The sequence below is a fragment of the Furipterus horrens genome, unplaced genomic scaffold (assembly GCF_987537825.1).
Source record: "Furipterus horrens unplaced genomic scaffold, mFurHor1.1.pri manual_scaffold_5, whole genome shotgun sequence".
In the NCBI taxonomy this organism is placed as follows: domain Eukaryota; kingdom Metazoa; phylum Chordata; class Mammalia; order Chiroptera; family Furipteridae; genus Furipterus; species Furipterus horrens.
The window spans coordinates 129,940,576-129,953,576 of NW_028327175.1; the positions used below are offsets into that span (position 1 = coordinate 129,940,576).

The following is a 13,001-nucleotide window of genomic DNA, read 5'->3' on the forward strand; positions in this document are numbered from 1 at the left end:
GTTCTTAGCGAGAGACGCCTCAGGTGGCTCGGCCATGTCAAAAGAATGGATGCAGGCCGTATCCCCAAAGACCTCCTCTACGGCGAGCTGGCAGAAGGCAAGAGGATGACAGGGCGCCCAAAACTGCGGTTCAAAGACATCTGCAAAAAGGACATGACACAATGCTCCATCAATCTCAACACATGGGAAGTTCAAGCAGACGACCGCCTAGCCTGGAGGCTCGCGGTCAGGCAAGGTACGTCACGTGCAGAGGCTGCGCGCAACGAGGAGGCGGTCCAGAAAAGATCGAGGCGGAAGCAGCGTCAACAGCAGCAACAACGGCCATCTGCCTTCACCTGTAACAAGTGTGGCAGGGATTGTCACTCCCGAGTCGGACTGCACAGCCATTCTCGGCGGTGCAGATAGACTCTCAAGAAGCTACGCCATCGTCTCTCGAGACGGACGGCTGCCAACGACGACAGAAATGCCTTAGATTTCTGGATATTTATTTTGTACCCTGCTATTTTGCCAAATTCACTTTTTATATTGAGTAGTCTTTTAGTGGAGTTTATAGGATTTTCTAGGTATACTATCATGTCATCTGCATATGACAATAGTTTTACCTCTTCTTTCCTAATTTGGATTCCTTTTATTTCTTTTTCTTGTCTGATTGCTGTGGCTAGGACTTCCAACACTATGTTGAATAGGAGTGGAGAGAGTGGACAGCCTTTTCTAGTTCCTGATTTCAGGGGGAGTGCTTTCAGATTTTGTCCATTGAGTATGATGTTGGCCTCAGACTTCTCATATATAGCCTTAATTATGTTAAGGTATGCTCCCTCTATTCCCATTTTGCTGAGTGTTTTCATCATAAATGGGTGTTGTACTTTATCAAATGCTTTTTCTGCATCTATAGATATGATCATGTGATTTTTGTCTTTCATTTTGTTTAGGTGATGTATTATATTTATTGATTTGCGAATATTAAACCATCCTCGCATCCCTGGGATGAATCCCACTTGATTGTGGTGTATGATCTTTTTGATGTATTGCTAGATCCTGTTTGCCAAAATTTTATTGAGGATTTTAGCGTCTATGTTCATCAGTGATATTGGCCTGTAGTTTCCTTTCTTTGCTGTGTCTTGACCTGGTTTTGGGATTAGGGTAATACTGGCTTCATAGAAAGTGTTTGGGAGTCTTCCCTCTTCTTGGATTTTTTGGAATAGTTTGAGGAGGGTAGGAGTTAGCTCTTCCCTAAATGTTTTGTAAAACTTGCCTGTGAAGCCATCCAGTCCAGGGCTTTTGTGTGCAAGGAGATTTTTGATTACTGTTTCAATTTCCTTCTTTGTTATTGGTCTGTTGAGACTTTCTACTTCTTCTTGATTCAGTTTTGGAAGGTTATATGTTTCTAGAAATCTGTCCATTTCTACTAGGTTGTCAAATTTCTTGCCATCAATTGTCTGTAGTAATTTCTTACAATCATTTGAATTTCTGTGGTATCAGTTGTGATTTCTCCTCTTTCATTTCTGATTTTGTTTATTTGGGTCTTCTCTCCATTTTTCTTCATGAGCCTGGCTAGGGGCTTGTCGATTTTGTTTATTTTTTCAAAGAACGAGCCCCTAGTTCCGTTGATCTTTTGAATTATTTGTTTGTTCTCTATGTCATTTAATTCTGCTCTGATCTTGATGATTTCCTTCCTTCTTCTTGTCCCAGGCTCTGTTTGTTGTTGTTGTTCTAGTTCTTGTAGCTTTAGGGTTAGATTTTTTATTTGAGATTCTTCTATCCTTTTCAGATATGTCTGTATGCTATGAACTTCCTTCTTAGGACTGCTTTTGTTGTGTCCCAAAGGTTTTGGGCTATTGTGTGTTCATTATCATTAGTTTCCAGAAGTTTCTTGATTTATACTTTGATGTGACTGTTAACCCATTCATTATTTAATAGCATGTTATTCATTCTCCATGAGTTTGGGTGTCTTTGATATTTTTCTCTGAGGTTGATTTTTAGTTTCAAGGCATTGTGGTCTGAAAAGATGCTTGATATGATTTCAATTTTCTTGAATTTGTTGATGCTTGCTTTGTGTCCTATCATGTGGTCTATCTTTGAAAATGTCCCACGTGCATTTGAAAAGAATGTATATTTTTCTTCTTTGGTGTGAAAAGCTATATATATATCAGTTAAGTCCATGTAGTTTAGTGCATTGTTCAATGCCTGTATATCCTTGGTGTTTCTTTGCTTCGAAGATCTCTCTATTGTTGATAATGGAGTGCTAAAGTCCCCTACTATGAGAGTGTTACTGTTAATATCCTTCTTGTGGTCTTCTAGTATTTGCTTTATGTATTTAGGTGCTCCTATGTTGGGTGCATATATGTTTATCAGTGTTATATCTTCTTGATGGATTGTCCTCTTAAGTATTATGAAATGTCCTTCTTTGTCTGTTTTTATTGCCCTTGCTTTGAAATCCATTTTGTCTGGTATGAATGAGTACTGCTACCCCAGCTTTTTTTTATGTCCGTTTGCTTGGAATACTTTTTTATATCCCTTTATTTTCAGTCTATGTAAATCTTTTGTTTTCAGGTGTGTTTCTTGTAGACAGCAAATATGTGGGTCCTGTTTTCATATCCATTCTGCTACTCTATGTCTTTTAATTGGAGCATTGAATCCATTTATATTTAAGGTTATTATTGACAGGTATTTACTCATTTCCCTTTGTACCTCTGTTCCTCTCCTCTTTTTTTCTTCTTTTTCCTAAAACATTCCCTTTAGCATCTCTTGCAATGCTGGTTTGGTGGAGATGTATTCTTTTAGTCTTCCTTTGCCTGGCAAATTCCTTATTTCACCTTCCATTTTGAAGGAGAGCCTTGCTGGGTAGAGTATTCTCAGTTGTAGGCCTTTGTTTTTCATTGCTTGAAATATTTTTGACCATTCCCTTCTGGCTTGTAGTGTTTCTGTTGAGAAATTGGTCGATAGCCTTATCGGAGCTCCCTTGTATGTTATTTGCTGTTTTTCTCTTGCTGCTTTTAGGATTCTCTCTTTTTCTTGGAATGTTGCCATTTTAATTGTGATGTGCGTTGGAGTGGTTTTTTCTTTTTTTCTTTTTTTTTTTTGGTTCCTCTTCATTGGGACTCTCTATGCTTCTTGAACTTGCATAACTTTTTCTCTCATCAGGTTGGGAAAATTTTCTGTTATTACTTCTCCTATTAGCTTTTCTATTCCTCATTCCTCTTCTCCCTCTTTTATTCCGATGATCCTGATATTATTTTTCTCTTGCTATCCTGTAATTCCCTTCCATCTTCTTCATATTTTTTTCAATCTTTTTTCATTTTGTTGTATTGTCTGGAAATTTTTTTCTACATTGTCCTCTAACTCACTGATCCTATTCTCTCCTTTGTTTAGCCTTATTTGATTGATTCTACTGTGTTTTTCAGTTCAGAGACTGTATTTTTCATTTCTTCCAGGTTCTTGTTAATAGTTTCTATGTCCTTTTTTATGCTGGTGTAGTTCTCCATAAGTTCCCTTTAATTTTCTTGGAGCTCTTGGTACCTTCCTTGGAGGTTGTCGCTATTGTTTTTGAGGTTGTCAAGTATATTGAGCTTCTTCACCACCATTGTTTTGAATTCCATGTCTGACATTTGGGCTATGTCTATTCCATCTACCTCTTTTTCTGGGGATTCCTCTTTTCTTTTCATTGAGAGGTTGTTTCTGCATCTTACCATGTTGGATTCTTCTTGTTTGTTTTTGTTTTTGGGTTTGTCTGCTTTGACTTCCCACCTTTGTGGTATGACATTCTTTATAGGAGATCTGGGGGTTTCGGTGGTGCAATCTCTTTGATCTCCTGAGCCTGATGTTCTTGGGGTACCCTTTATGTCATTTGTTTATGCTGTCTGGTTATTTTTCAGATGCTCTTTGGTAGGATCTTCCCTCTGGGTAGTTGACTGAGTCACTGTCTACTTTGTCTTGAGTTCTTTTGTGGAGATGTCAGTTCAGCCTTTGTGTGTTGTCTTCTTTTTCTGGATCCACAGCTGGTCTAATGAGGCAGGCCAGAGGTTCCTGTTCCTTGCAGCAGCGGTGTGTGCCCGCGGTGGCTGGCGTTCATTTGGCACCTGTTGGAGCCAGCTGGGGTGGTTTTGTGCATGCACAGGTGCATGCGCAAGGTGGCCTTCATGCTAGCTTCAGGCCTGCCGAACCTCACCCCGGGAGCTGGTCTATCACCCCTTGGGGTGGGGTCCTGAACACTTGTGCATGGTGGAAGTGAGCGTCTGGGAGTCGCCGCCGCCCACTGTTCCCGCACCTGCCTGGGCGGGCATGAGCAGAGCCCATCCAAGTGGTCTGCGCTCCAGCCTGGCGCCCACTGGGGCTGGCCAGGGGTGTCTGCGTATGGTCTTCTGCGTGCCCAGCGGGCCTTCCCTGCACCCGTTGGGGCACTGATCTTATGTCTGTTGGGGTGTGTCTGAGGGGCACCTGGACACATGGGCCCGTGCACCTGGTCCAGTGAATGAGGGCACTACCCTGTGCGTGCCCGTGCAACCCAAGGGGAGGGTTGGGGAGTGGGTGAGCGCACTTCTGCGCCTATGCTCCTCGACAATGTCCTATCACCCCCGACCTTTCCTCCCCTCTCCGCAGTACACAAGAGAAAAATAGAAAGGGAAATCACGTTCTCACATGCACAGCAGTATGCTGTTTCTTGTCTTTCAGCACCTATGCCACCTGGTCCAGTCCTGTCTCTGCCAGCAGGCAGAGATCCGCTCTCCTTCCAACTCCTCTCTGGGGAATCCTGTCTTCACCAAAAAGCCTTTGTGTACTTCCAGCCACAGCTCAGGGAGCCAACCCAGTCAGAAACCCTGTCTTGTCCCTTTTTCCTCCACTATCCTCACCAAACAGGTTGTTCCCAGATGGTTTTCTCTAATCCAGCAGTGCCAAGGCTCGACTCCTGCCAGTGTCCAGCTGCTCACTGAGATGTTCTGTCTGCAATTAGTCCAAACTACAGACGAGTCTCGGGAGCCAGAAAGCGCAGCCTCCCCTCACTCCTCTGTCATCTTCTCTCTCCAGAACAGCTTTTAAGATGTCTTTGCATGACGATGGCTAGTAGCTTAGTGTCTCAGTTATGCAAATGGCTTTGGTTCTTCCAAGGCCCCAAGAAGATTGGAGGGGTTTTGACCATGGAATAGTGCAGAAAGAGCACACAGAGCCTGCACAAGGTTCTGTGAATGGTCAGAACTGGTTACCACACCCACTGCGTCACAGGACGTAGTTAGGGATTTAAAAATAGGCAGCAGACATTTTGGCTAGGAGAACACCATGCGGCTTTGAGAGGAGGAGAGGCGATCCACACGGTTTGCAAGGAGGGCAGAGGAGAACTCCATCCTGCCTTGAAAGGAAAGTGAGAACCATGCATGATCCAGTGCAGCATGGCACATGTTTTCCTGGACTGTTATACAGAGGCTGATGACATCGTACCCCAAATCCTGATGGAGACAGCTGACAGGTAAGGGATGAGAAACTTCTGGCCATCTTTTTGGCTTCTAGCTTTTGGGGAGCAAGGGAAGTGCTGGGTCCTGTCGGAGAACAGGGCTCTGAACTAAAGTGCTCACTGTCCTCCCCAGGTAGGATATTATAAATAAAGACTTGTTTTCCTCAACACTAGTTGTTGGGTTTTACACCAAGGTGCCACGTGAGAGAAACCCCTTTTGCTCTGTAACACTTAGGTCCCCTGGGCCCAGTCTCGACCTTTCACTGTATTAGCTTTGCCAGTTTTCAAGCCTGATTTTACTCAACCATCTGGTGTCTCCACCTTCTCTCCAGGGTTGCTGGAGATAACTATTTAAGCAGGCTGTTTTTGTGCACCACAAATTCAGGCATCAGCAGGGCCATCCCTTTTTATCCCTGTAGGTTTCACCATAGGAGCTGTTGCAATCCCCTCCCCTCCCTCTTAGCAGATGACTTCACACCTACATGATGGACCTGAATGAAAGTACCCACTGCAAACTTTCTCAACGTTTCCTCCTACCAATTCAAATTTTTAGCTCTGTTCACAGAGAAGTAAACAAACATCTTTAAAAAAAATTTTTGTTTCTATTTTTTAAAAATTGACAAGTTTAAAGCTAATCATACCAATAATACATGAATCATTTTTCCAAGTACATACTAGCTTTCTCTTTGTTTGGGAAAGACACTATTTAAGGTTATGTAACAGGGGTATGGCCAGATTGCTGGGAGCAGGGGAACGCTTATCAGGGGCAGGAGGCTGCACTTCCCTGGAGAACCGAGGGGTTGTAAGAAAACCCAAGACGGCAAATTGAAGCAACAGCCCACAAAAGGGCCTACCTTCCCCAGAGATAAGAGGGACCAACAAAGGCAGGAGGGAATTGAAACCAGAGCTCGGGCTTGATAGGTGTCCATATCCCCAGAGTAAAGTAAACAACTAAAGGCAGCCCAGGACAGCTTTGGAAAGAGCCTCCTCCAGACTGAGAAGATCACAACATAAGTGTAACAAGGTGATGCTCTGCCTCAGGCAGAGACACTATGCCCCTGCACAGCTAGAAAACCTTCCTACCCACTTCCAGATCATGGCCACGGGAGGAACAGGGTTAAGCTGAAGCATGTGGTGGATGTTAGCCAGAATTGGCTGGGCATTTGGACACTCCCACAGTGCAAAGGATTTTGGGGCAAAAGATTTAAGAAGGAGGGTGCATGGAAACTCACACTCTTTCCTTCCCCTTGCAAACCCTGTGTGCGTTGGCTGGGGGTGGGGTGGGGGTCGGAATCGGTCACAGGCAGGAGCATTCCTGAGCCCAAGGGCTCTGGAGACCACGTGGCTAGGATACAAGCCCTGCGCCCCTCCTCTTGTGTGAAAAGCAACAGCAGCACTGATGGTCTGCCTGGCCAGGTGCACAATACTCCAGAGAGATGTCTGAAGCCGGACTGTGCCCTGGACTAACAAGCCGCCCTGATAATCATGCTGCAGCCACCTGCTATCCCAAAAGATGGTATTTTAAAACAGGAGAAAGGATTCCAGGGGCACCTTTGAACTGAGCTGGCAAGACATGAAGGGGTTATTTGCCTTTGGGGCTTTGAGGCAGAAGCCCATTATTTTTCCAAAATTGTATGCTTTTAAATAGAGAACTCCTTTCCTTTTTCACCAAACCTCTTCCTCTGGAGTTTTTGGGTGGCAGGCAGCAGAACCCTACATGGCTGTATGGTAACAGTTACATTTTTTCGCCAGTTTAGGAAAGAAATTAAAATGGTAAATACTACTATACCTAAACAGTGATACTAGTAATTTAGTTTTTATACTGATACTTGGAGAACAAATAATTCAACACTTATTATCACCAAGGCTTTAGTGAAGCATTTTCCTTCTCCATTCCAGTACTAGTTCCATATCTTTGAACACTGATTGATGTGATTTACTGATAAATTGATTACCAAATACATTTTTGCACTACTTCCTTTACAATTAGCAAGTTCACAGAATGGAGAAAACAACTGTGCGCTACTCCAGTCAGCCCCGTCCATCTTAACTCAATCTTGTCCATTTGACTTGAGGATTCTCAATTCCTAAACCAACATTTCTCTCCAGACTCCAGTTCCAAGTGTCAGGATGATGTTTCCAATATGGATATCCTAGAGGCACCCAGACAGAAATCATCTTCACTCTTAAACATGCTTTTCTGGCTAGGTCTCTTTACTTCTTTTATAGGCCTCATCTGCCTGGGAGCAAATCTTACCTTTCAGGCACATCCCTTTGCCAACCTTAAACTCATCCTGTGTCATCCATCCATTCTACCTATCTCATGTCCCTCCTTTTTCATTCCTGTTGTCCTAGTTTAAGACCTCAGAGCTATAACCATAGCCTTGGAGATGGCAGTTTCAATTCCAGGCTCTCCTCAATCACATGTTCTTTGCATTCTTGGAAATAATCTTGCCAAAATAGAATGATCACATATACCTCTGTTCCAAAAATGTTTAAAGCTCACTCTTGCTTATAGAATAGTGCCAAAACTTCATGCTTTTACTGAAAACCATAATCCATCTCCTAACTCCCTTCTAGTCTTACCTCCCATCCCATCCCTCTATCCTGGCATGCTCTAGAAGCCATCTCTGTTGGCTTTCTATGCCTGGATGAAGCCCTATCTTCTTCCACCTTTCTGCTCCTGGCCTTGCATACCCTTTTCTGCTGCATCTCCCTTCCTAAATCCACAGTGTCCTTCAGTGGCAATATGAGTAAGCCACATGTTACTATGGGCTGAGCCTGTTCATGATCCCATGTGTAGGTGCATATTCATAATCACTACATTTTATTATTAACAAGGAAGTAGAGGTTTAGAGAGTGACCTGCTGTGATGCTTTTAAAATATGTCTACACATGTTTTGATACTTCTTCCAAAAGGTGAAGCCTAATTCCTCTCCTGTTGAACATGGTACTTGAGCTGCACTTAATGACTTGCTTCTAACAGAAAGTGGTGGAAGTGGACGGTCTAGCTTCCAAGACTGGGTTATAAAAGATGCAGAAGGTTCCATCTTGTCTCTCATTCTGAAAGAGGCCTGTCACCATATTGTGAGGATACTCAAGTAACCCATGGAAAAGCCTATAAGGAGAAAGCCTGAGGCCTTCATCCAATGACCACCACCATGTGTATGAGCCATCTTGAAAGCAGCTCCTATAGGCTCAACCAACCCTTCCAATGCCCACAGCCCCTGTGACATCTTTATTGCAACCTATGAGAGACCCTGAACCAGAACCATGCAGCTAAGTTACTTCTGAATTCCTGACCCACATAATAATAAATGTTTACCTTTTAAACCACTAACTTTTGGGGTAATTTGTTATACAGTAATAGATAGCTAAAACACTTACACAAAGTCATAAGACTAATGAGCAGTATATTTAAACACTAAAGTTCCTGCTTTTAACCACAATCCAATACTTCCAGAACTACTAGTTTATATTTTTCTTCCTTTAAAAAAACCTTGACAGAATTCCTCCATCAAAATTCACCTTCTACTTCTGGCCAAGATGGAGGCCTGGACTGACACGTTCTATCTCCCTCCACAACTAAGAAGGAATACAGCTACCGCAAAAACATAAATAACCAGAAGTTTCAGAAAATAAAGCTACATGGAAGTCCAATGTATGAAGTTATAAAGAAGTGGTGCTTGTCCAGACAGGTAGAAAGGGCGAAGCTGGGGTGGAGAGGTCAAGCTGTGCTGGAGGTGGCACCTGCGGCAATGGCGGCGGGACAGCAGTAAGCACAGACACCTGTATTTAAGGGGAGGTGAGAAGTGCCTGGGGAGCACCCCCGGCTGCAGGCCAGACCCGTCAGATTGAGATTCCAACGCCAGGGAAGGCAAACCTCCATAGCCTCGAACTGTGAGGGCCGGAGGGCGTGGGGATGGAAGCGGAGGCTCCTGGTCTCGCAGCGGAGAGTGAATGGCAGAAATCCATCTTGGACACCTGCCCCCACACAAAACACCACAGCATGGTGAGAAGGGTAGTCTGGTAGTGACAAGTGCATGGGGCTCTGCCCCTATAGCGTAGGAGGTTTGACAGCCCCGCCCTTGAAGCAAAGGTAAACACAAAATGGTCAGGATGGCACAGATCATGATAGAGATCCCGCTGACGCAGCTGACCAGACAGCAAATATCTAATCTAATGGATCAGCAGATAAGAAATCTTTCTGAGGAACAGCTCAGAGCTTTGGTTATAAGAATGCTTACAGACCTAACAGCAGATCTTAAACAAGATGGGGAAGGAACGAAGGCTAGTCCTGCTGAAATGAATGAAAACACATACAAAACCAGTGGTGAGGGAAAAAAACGGGGGATCAAATCAACAAATCGGAACATAGGGAAGGAACAAACAGTCAACCAGTACAGAAAGAGGAAACAAAAAGTGAGGAAAATAAGGAGAGGCTCAGAAACCTATGGCACAGCTATAAGTGGGCCAACATCTGAATCACAGGGTTGTCAGAAGATGAAGAAGAACTGTAAATTGAAAAAATATGTGAAAAAATAATGAAGCAGAACTTCCCTAACTTGGGGAAGGAAATAGACTTACAGGTCCAGGAAGCACAGAGAGTTCCAAAAAAAAGTGGACCCAGGGAGAACCACACCAAGACACATTATAATCAAAATGTCAAAAATTAAGGATAAAGAGAAAATCTTAAAAGCAGCAAGAGAAAAGAAGAGAATTATGTACAAAGGGGTCCCAATAAGACTATCAGCTGATTTCTCAAAAGAAACTCTGCAGGCAAGAACGGACTGGCAGGAAATAGTCAAAGTAATGAAAAGCAAAAACCTACAATCACAATTACTCTATCCAGTTAAGCTGTCATTCAGAAGGGCAGAGAAAGTGCTTCCAGGACAAAGTAAAACTGAAGGAGTTCATCAGATCCAAACCACTGTTGTATGAAATGTTAAAGGGACTTGTTTAGGAGAAAGAGGATCAAAACTATGAACATTAAAATGAAAACTGTATCACAAGAACTAACAAGAGACGCTAGAGAATCGAAATAAAGGCAAACTAAGTAGGCAGTGAGAGTGGGAAAAGAATTATAGGTATGGGGAACATTTTGGGGGGCGGTCAGCAGGGAGTGGGGAGGGAGGAAAGGGAGGGAGATGGTACAGGAATTAAGAAGCATAGTAGGAGGGAGTGGAGTAGATAGGAAGATGTTGAGAAGAACTATCGTCGGCAGCCGTCTGTCTCGAGAGACGATGGTGTAGCTTCTTAAGAGTCTATCTGCACCGCCGAGAATGGTTGTGCAGTCCGCTGAAGCTACAGAGCCTCGAGAGACGATGGTGTAGCTTCTTAAGAGTCTATCTGCACCGCCGAGAATGGCTGTGCAGTCCGACTCGGGAGTGACACGGTATCTGTCTCCTCCCGTGTTGAATCGACATCTTGCAATGACGCTGGAGTGTCCTCTCCAGTGAAGCTGAAGCTACAGAGCCTGGGCAGGGTGATATGGAGGGTCTGCTGTTGCCCATGCAGCAGACCCCCCCTCTCTACACAGCTGAAGGATCCAAGGGAAAGACGGAGTCAATACAGCTTGGCTTCAGGTGCGCCGCAGGAGTTGCCGGTGTTGACTACAACGTCAAACCGCCTTAGGGACTCCGGCTCCGGATTTTCTGTCAGGGTTTACTCCCTTAGCCTTCCCCCTGAAGAGGTATGCCTCAAGGCAGCAGAGGTTTTTTGGAATCAGAGTTTTCCTTCTCTGATGTGCCCTGACTGGAAGAACGAACCAGCGACACTTAGCTCGCAGGCCGACGCTCAATCCACTGAGCCAAACCAGCCAGGGACTGAGAAGAACTATATGCACAACCAATGGGCATGGACTAAGAGGGGGGACAACTGGAGGGAGGAGGGTCACTGGGTGGAGGGGAACAAAGGGAAAAGAAATTGGGACAACTGTAACAGCAAAATCAATAAAGCATAAAAAAAAAATTCACCTTCTTCCCATCTTTACCTTTAAGCCCTCCTCAAAATGCCCACTCAGCAGGCTCCTGCCCAAACAATTTCCATATTTGCCTAAGTTCTCCTTCACTCCATTTTCAACTTCTCAGTTCTAGGTTCTCAGTTTTAGTACCTACATCCTAGTGTTGCTGTGAAGATTAAATGAGATAATATTCATAAAAAGACTTAGCAAATTAATAGTTTAATTATACTATTTATTTAGACACAAAACTTGCCCCACCCTGTGAACGAGGTCTCATCTCTGACCGTATTGTATATTAGAATCACCTAGAAAAACTATTTAAAGAAAAACAACAACAAAAGCAATGCCTGGGCTATATCCTGAATTCATAGGTCTGATTTAATAAGTATTGGGTGAAATCAGGCAACGAAAGCTCCCCAGATGATTTTAAACTGCTGGATTAGATCAGAGGTGATTTTACTATTTCCTCCTACCCTATCCCTCAACATTTGCCAGTGTCTGGAAACATTCTTGATGGTGAAGACAGCTGGGGTGTTCCTGGCACATAGTGAACGGAGGCTAGAGATGCTGTGAAACACCCTATAGTGCGCAGGCCTATCCCCATAACAGAGAATTGCCTGGTACTAAATGTCAATAGTACTAAGGCTGGAAAAACCTGGATTAGCTATTGTTTCCTGGCTGCTGTCCTCATTCTCGTTAAGAACATTGGTTCCTACTTGCCTCTCTGACTCTTCCTGTCAAGGGCAATCTCAAGAAGGATATAGCAGCTGACTTCTTACCTCTCAAGACCAAATCTGGGCACCAACCAGCTTGGTCACTGTCCCAACTGGGCTGGCTCCAGGCCAGCCGGGAGGGCCTGGGGATGGTCTTGTGCTTCCCATTTCCCTGTAGTGCTTTGTTACCATTTCAATTACAACATTCACTACAGAAACTACCGCTAGTTGTAAACATATCTCTCACCCCAAGAGCTGGAGTCATATTTTATTCATCTCTGTTTCCTCCACAGCTCCAAACTCTATGCATTGCACTTGGTAGGTGTTCAATAACTATTTATTGCATTGATTTATATTAGTACCATTTTAAGTTTTATGATGCCAAGAATGGTGATATAGGTGCTCAAAAAATGTGAGTTGCCATCATCATCATTGCTATATCACTGATGAAAAATAGCTCACATAAAATAATATTACTAATTGTATATGATATAACTTAACTTTATATGCTTAAATAACAAATTTTAAGAGTTTTGGAAGGATGTGCTATAGGCCAAACTGATTACTTCTGTGAGAAAACTCAGATTAGAATGAGTCAAAAAGAGTTTTAATTTTTATCTGTCATGTTCTAAGATATTACATGTAGAACTGATGCATATAACTTAATTTTATCTGTCATGTTCTAAGATTTTAAATGTAGAACTGATGCATATAACTAAAAGTTAATCATTAGGAAACTTTAATCATATTTCCGGAGGCATAATGACCTTTAGAGGTAGGGGGCAAGGAGAAGAGAGGGAAGGAGAGTGAGAGTATTAGAATTGTTTAAAGTTTTCTATTTTACTTCTGTGCTTCTTGAATAATCATTGCATGGATAGATGCC

General features: G+C 43.4%; 1 protein-coding gene across 5 annotated transcripts in view; it reads right to left on the reverse strand.

Moving 5' to 3' along the window:
• Positions 1–13,001, reverse strand: part of IQCK (IQ motif containing K) — a 177,064-nt gene that overhangs the window by 109,887 nt on the left and 54,176 nt on the right. The gene's annotated exons all lie outside the window — the stretch shown is intronic.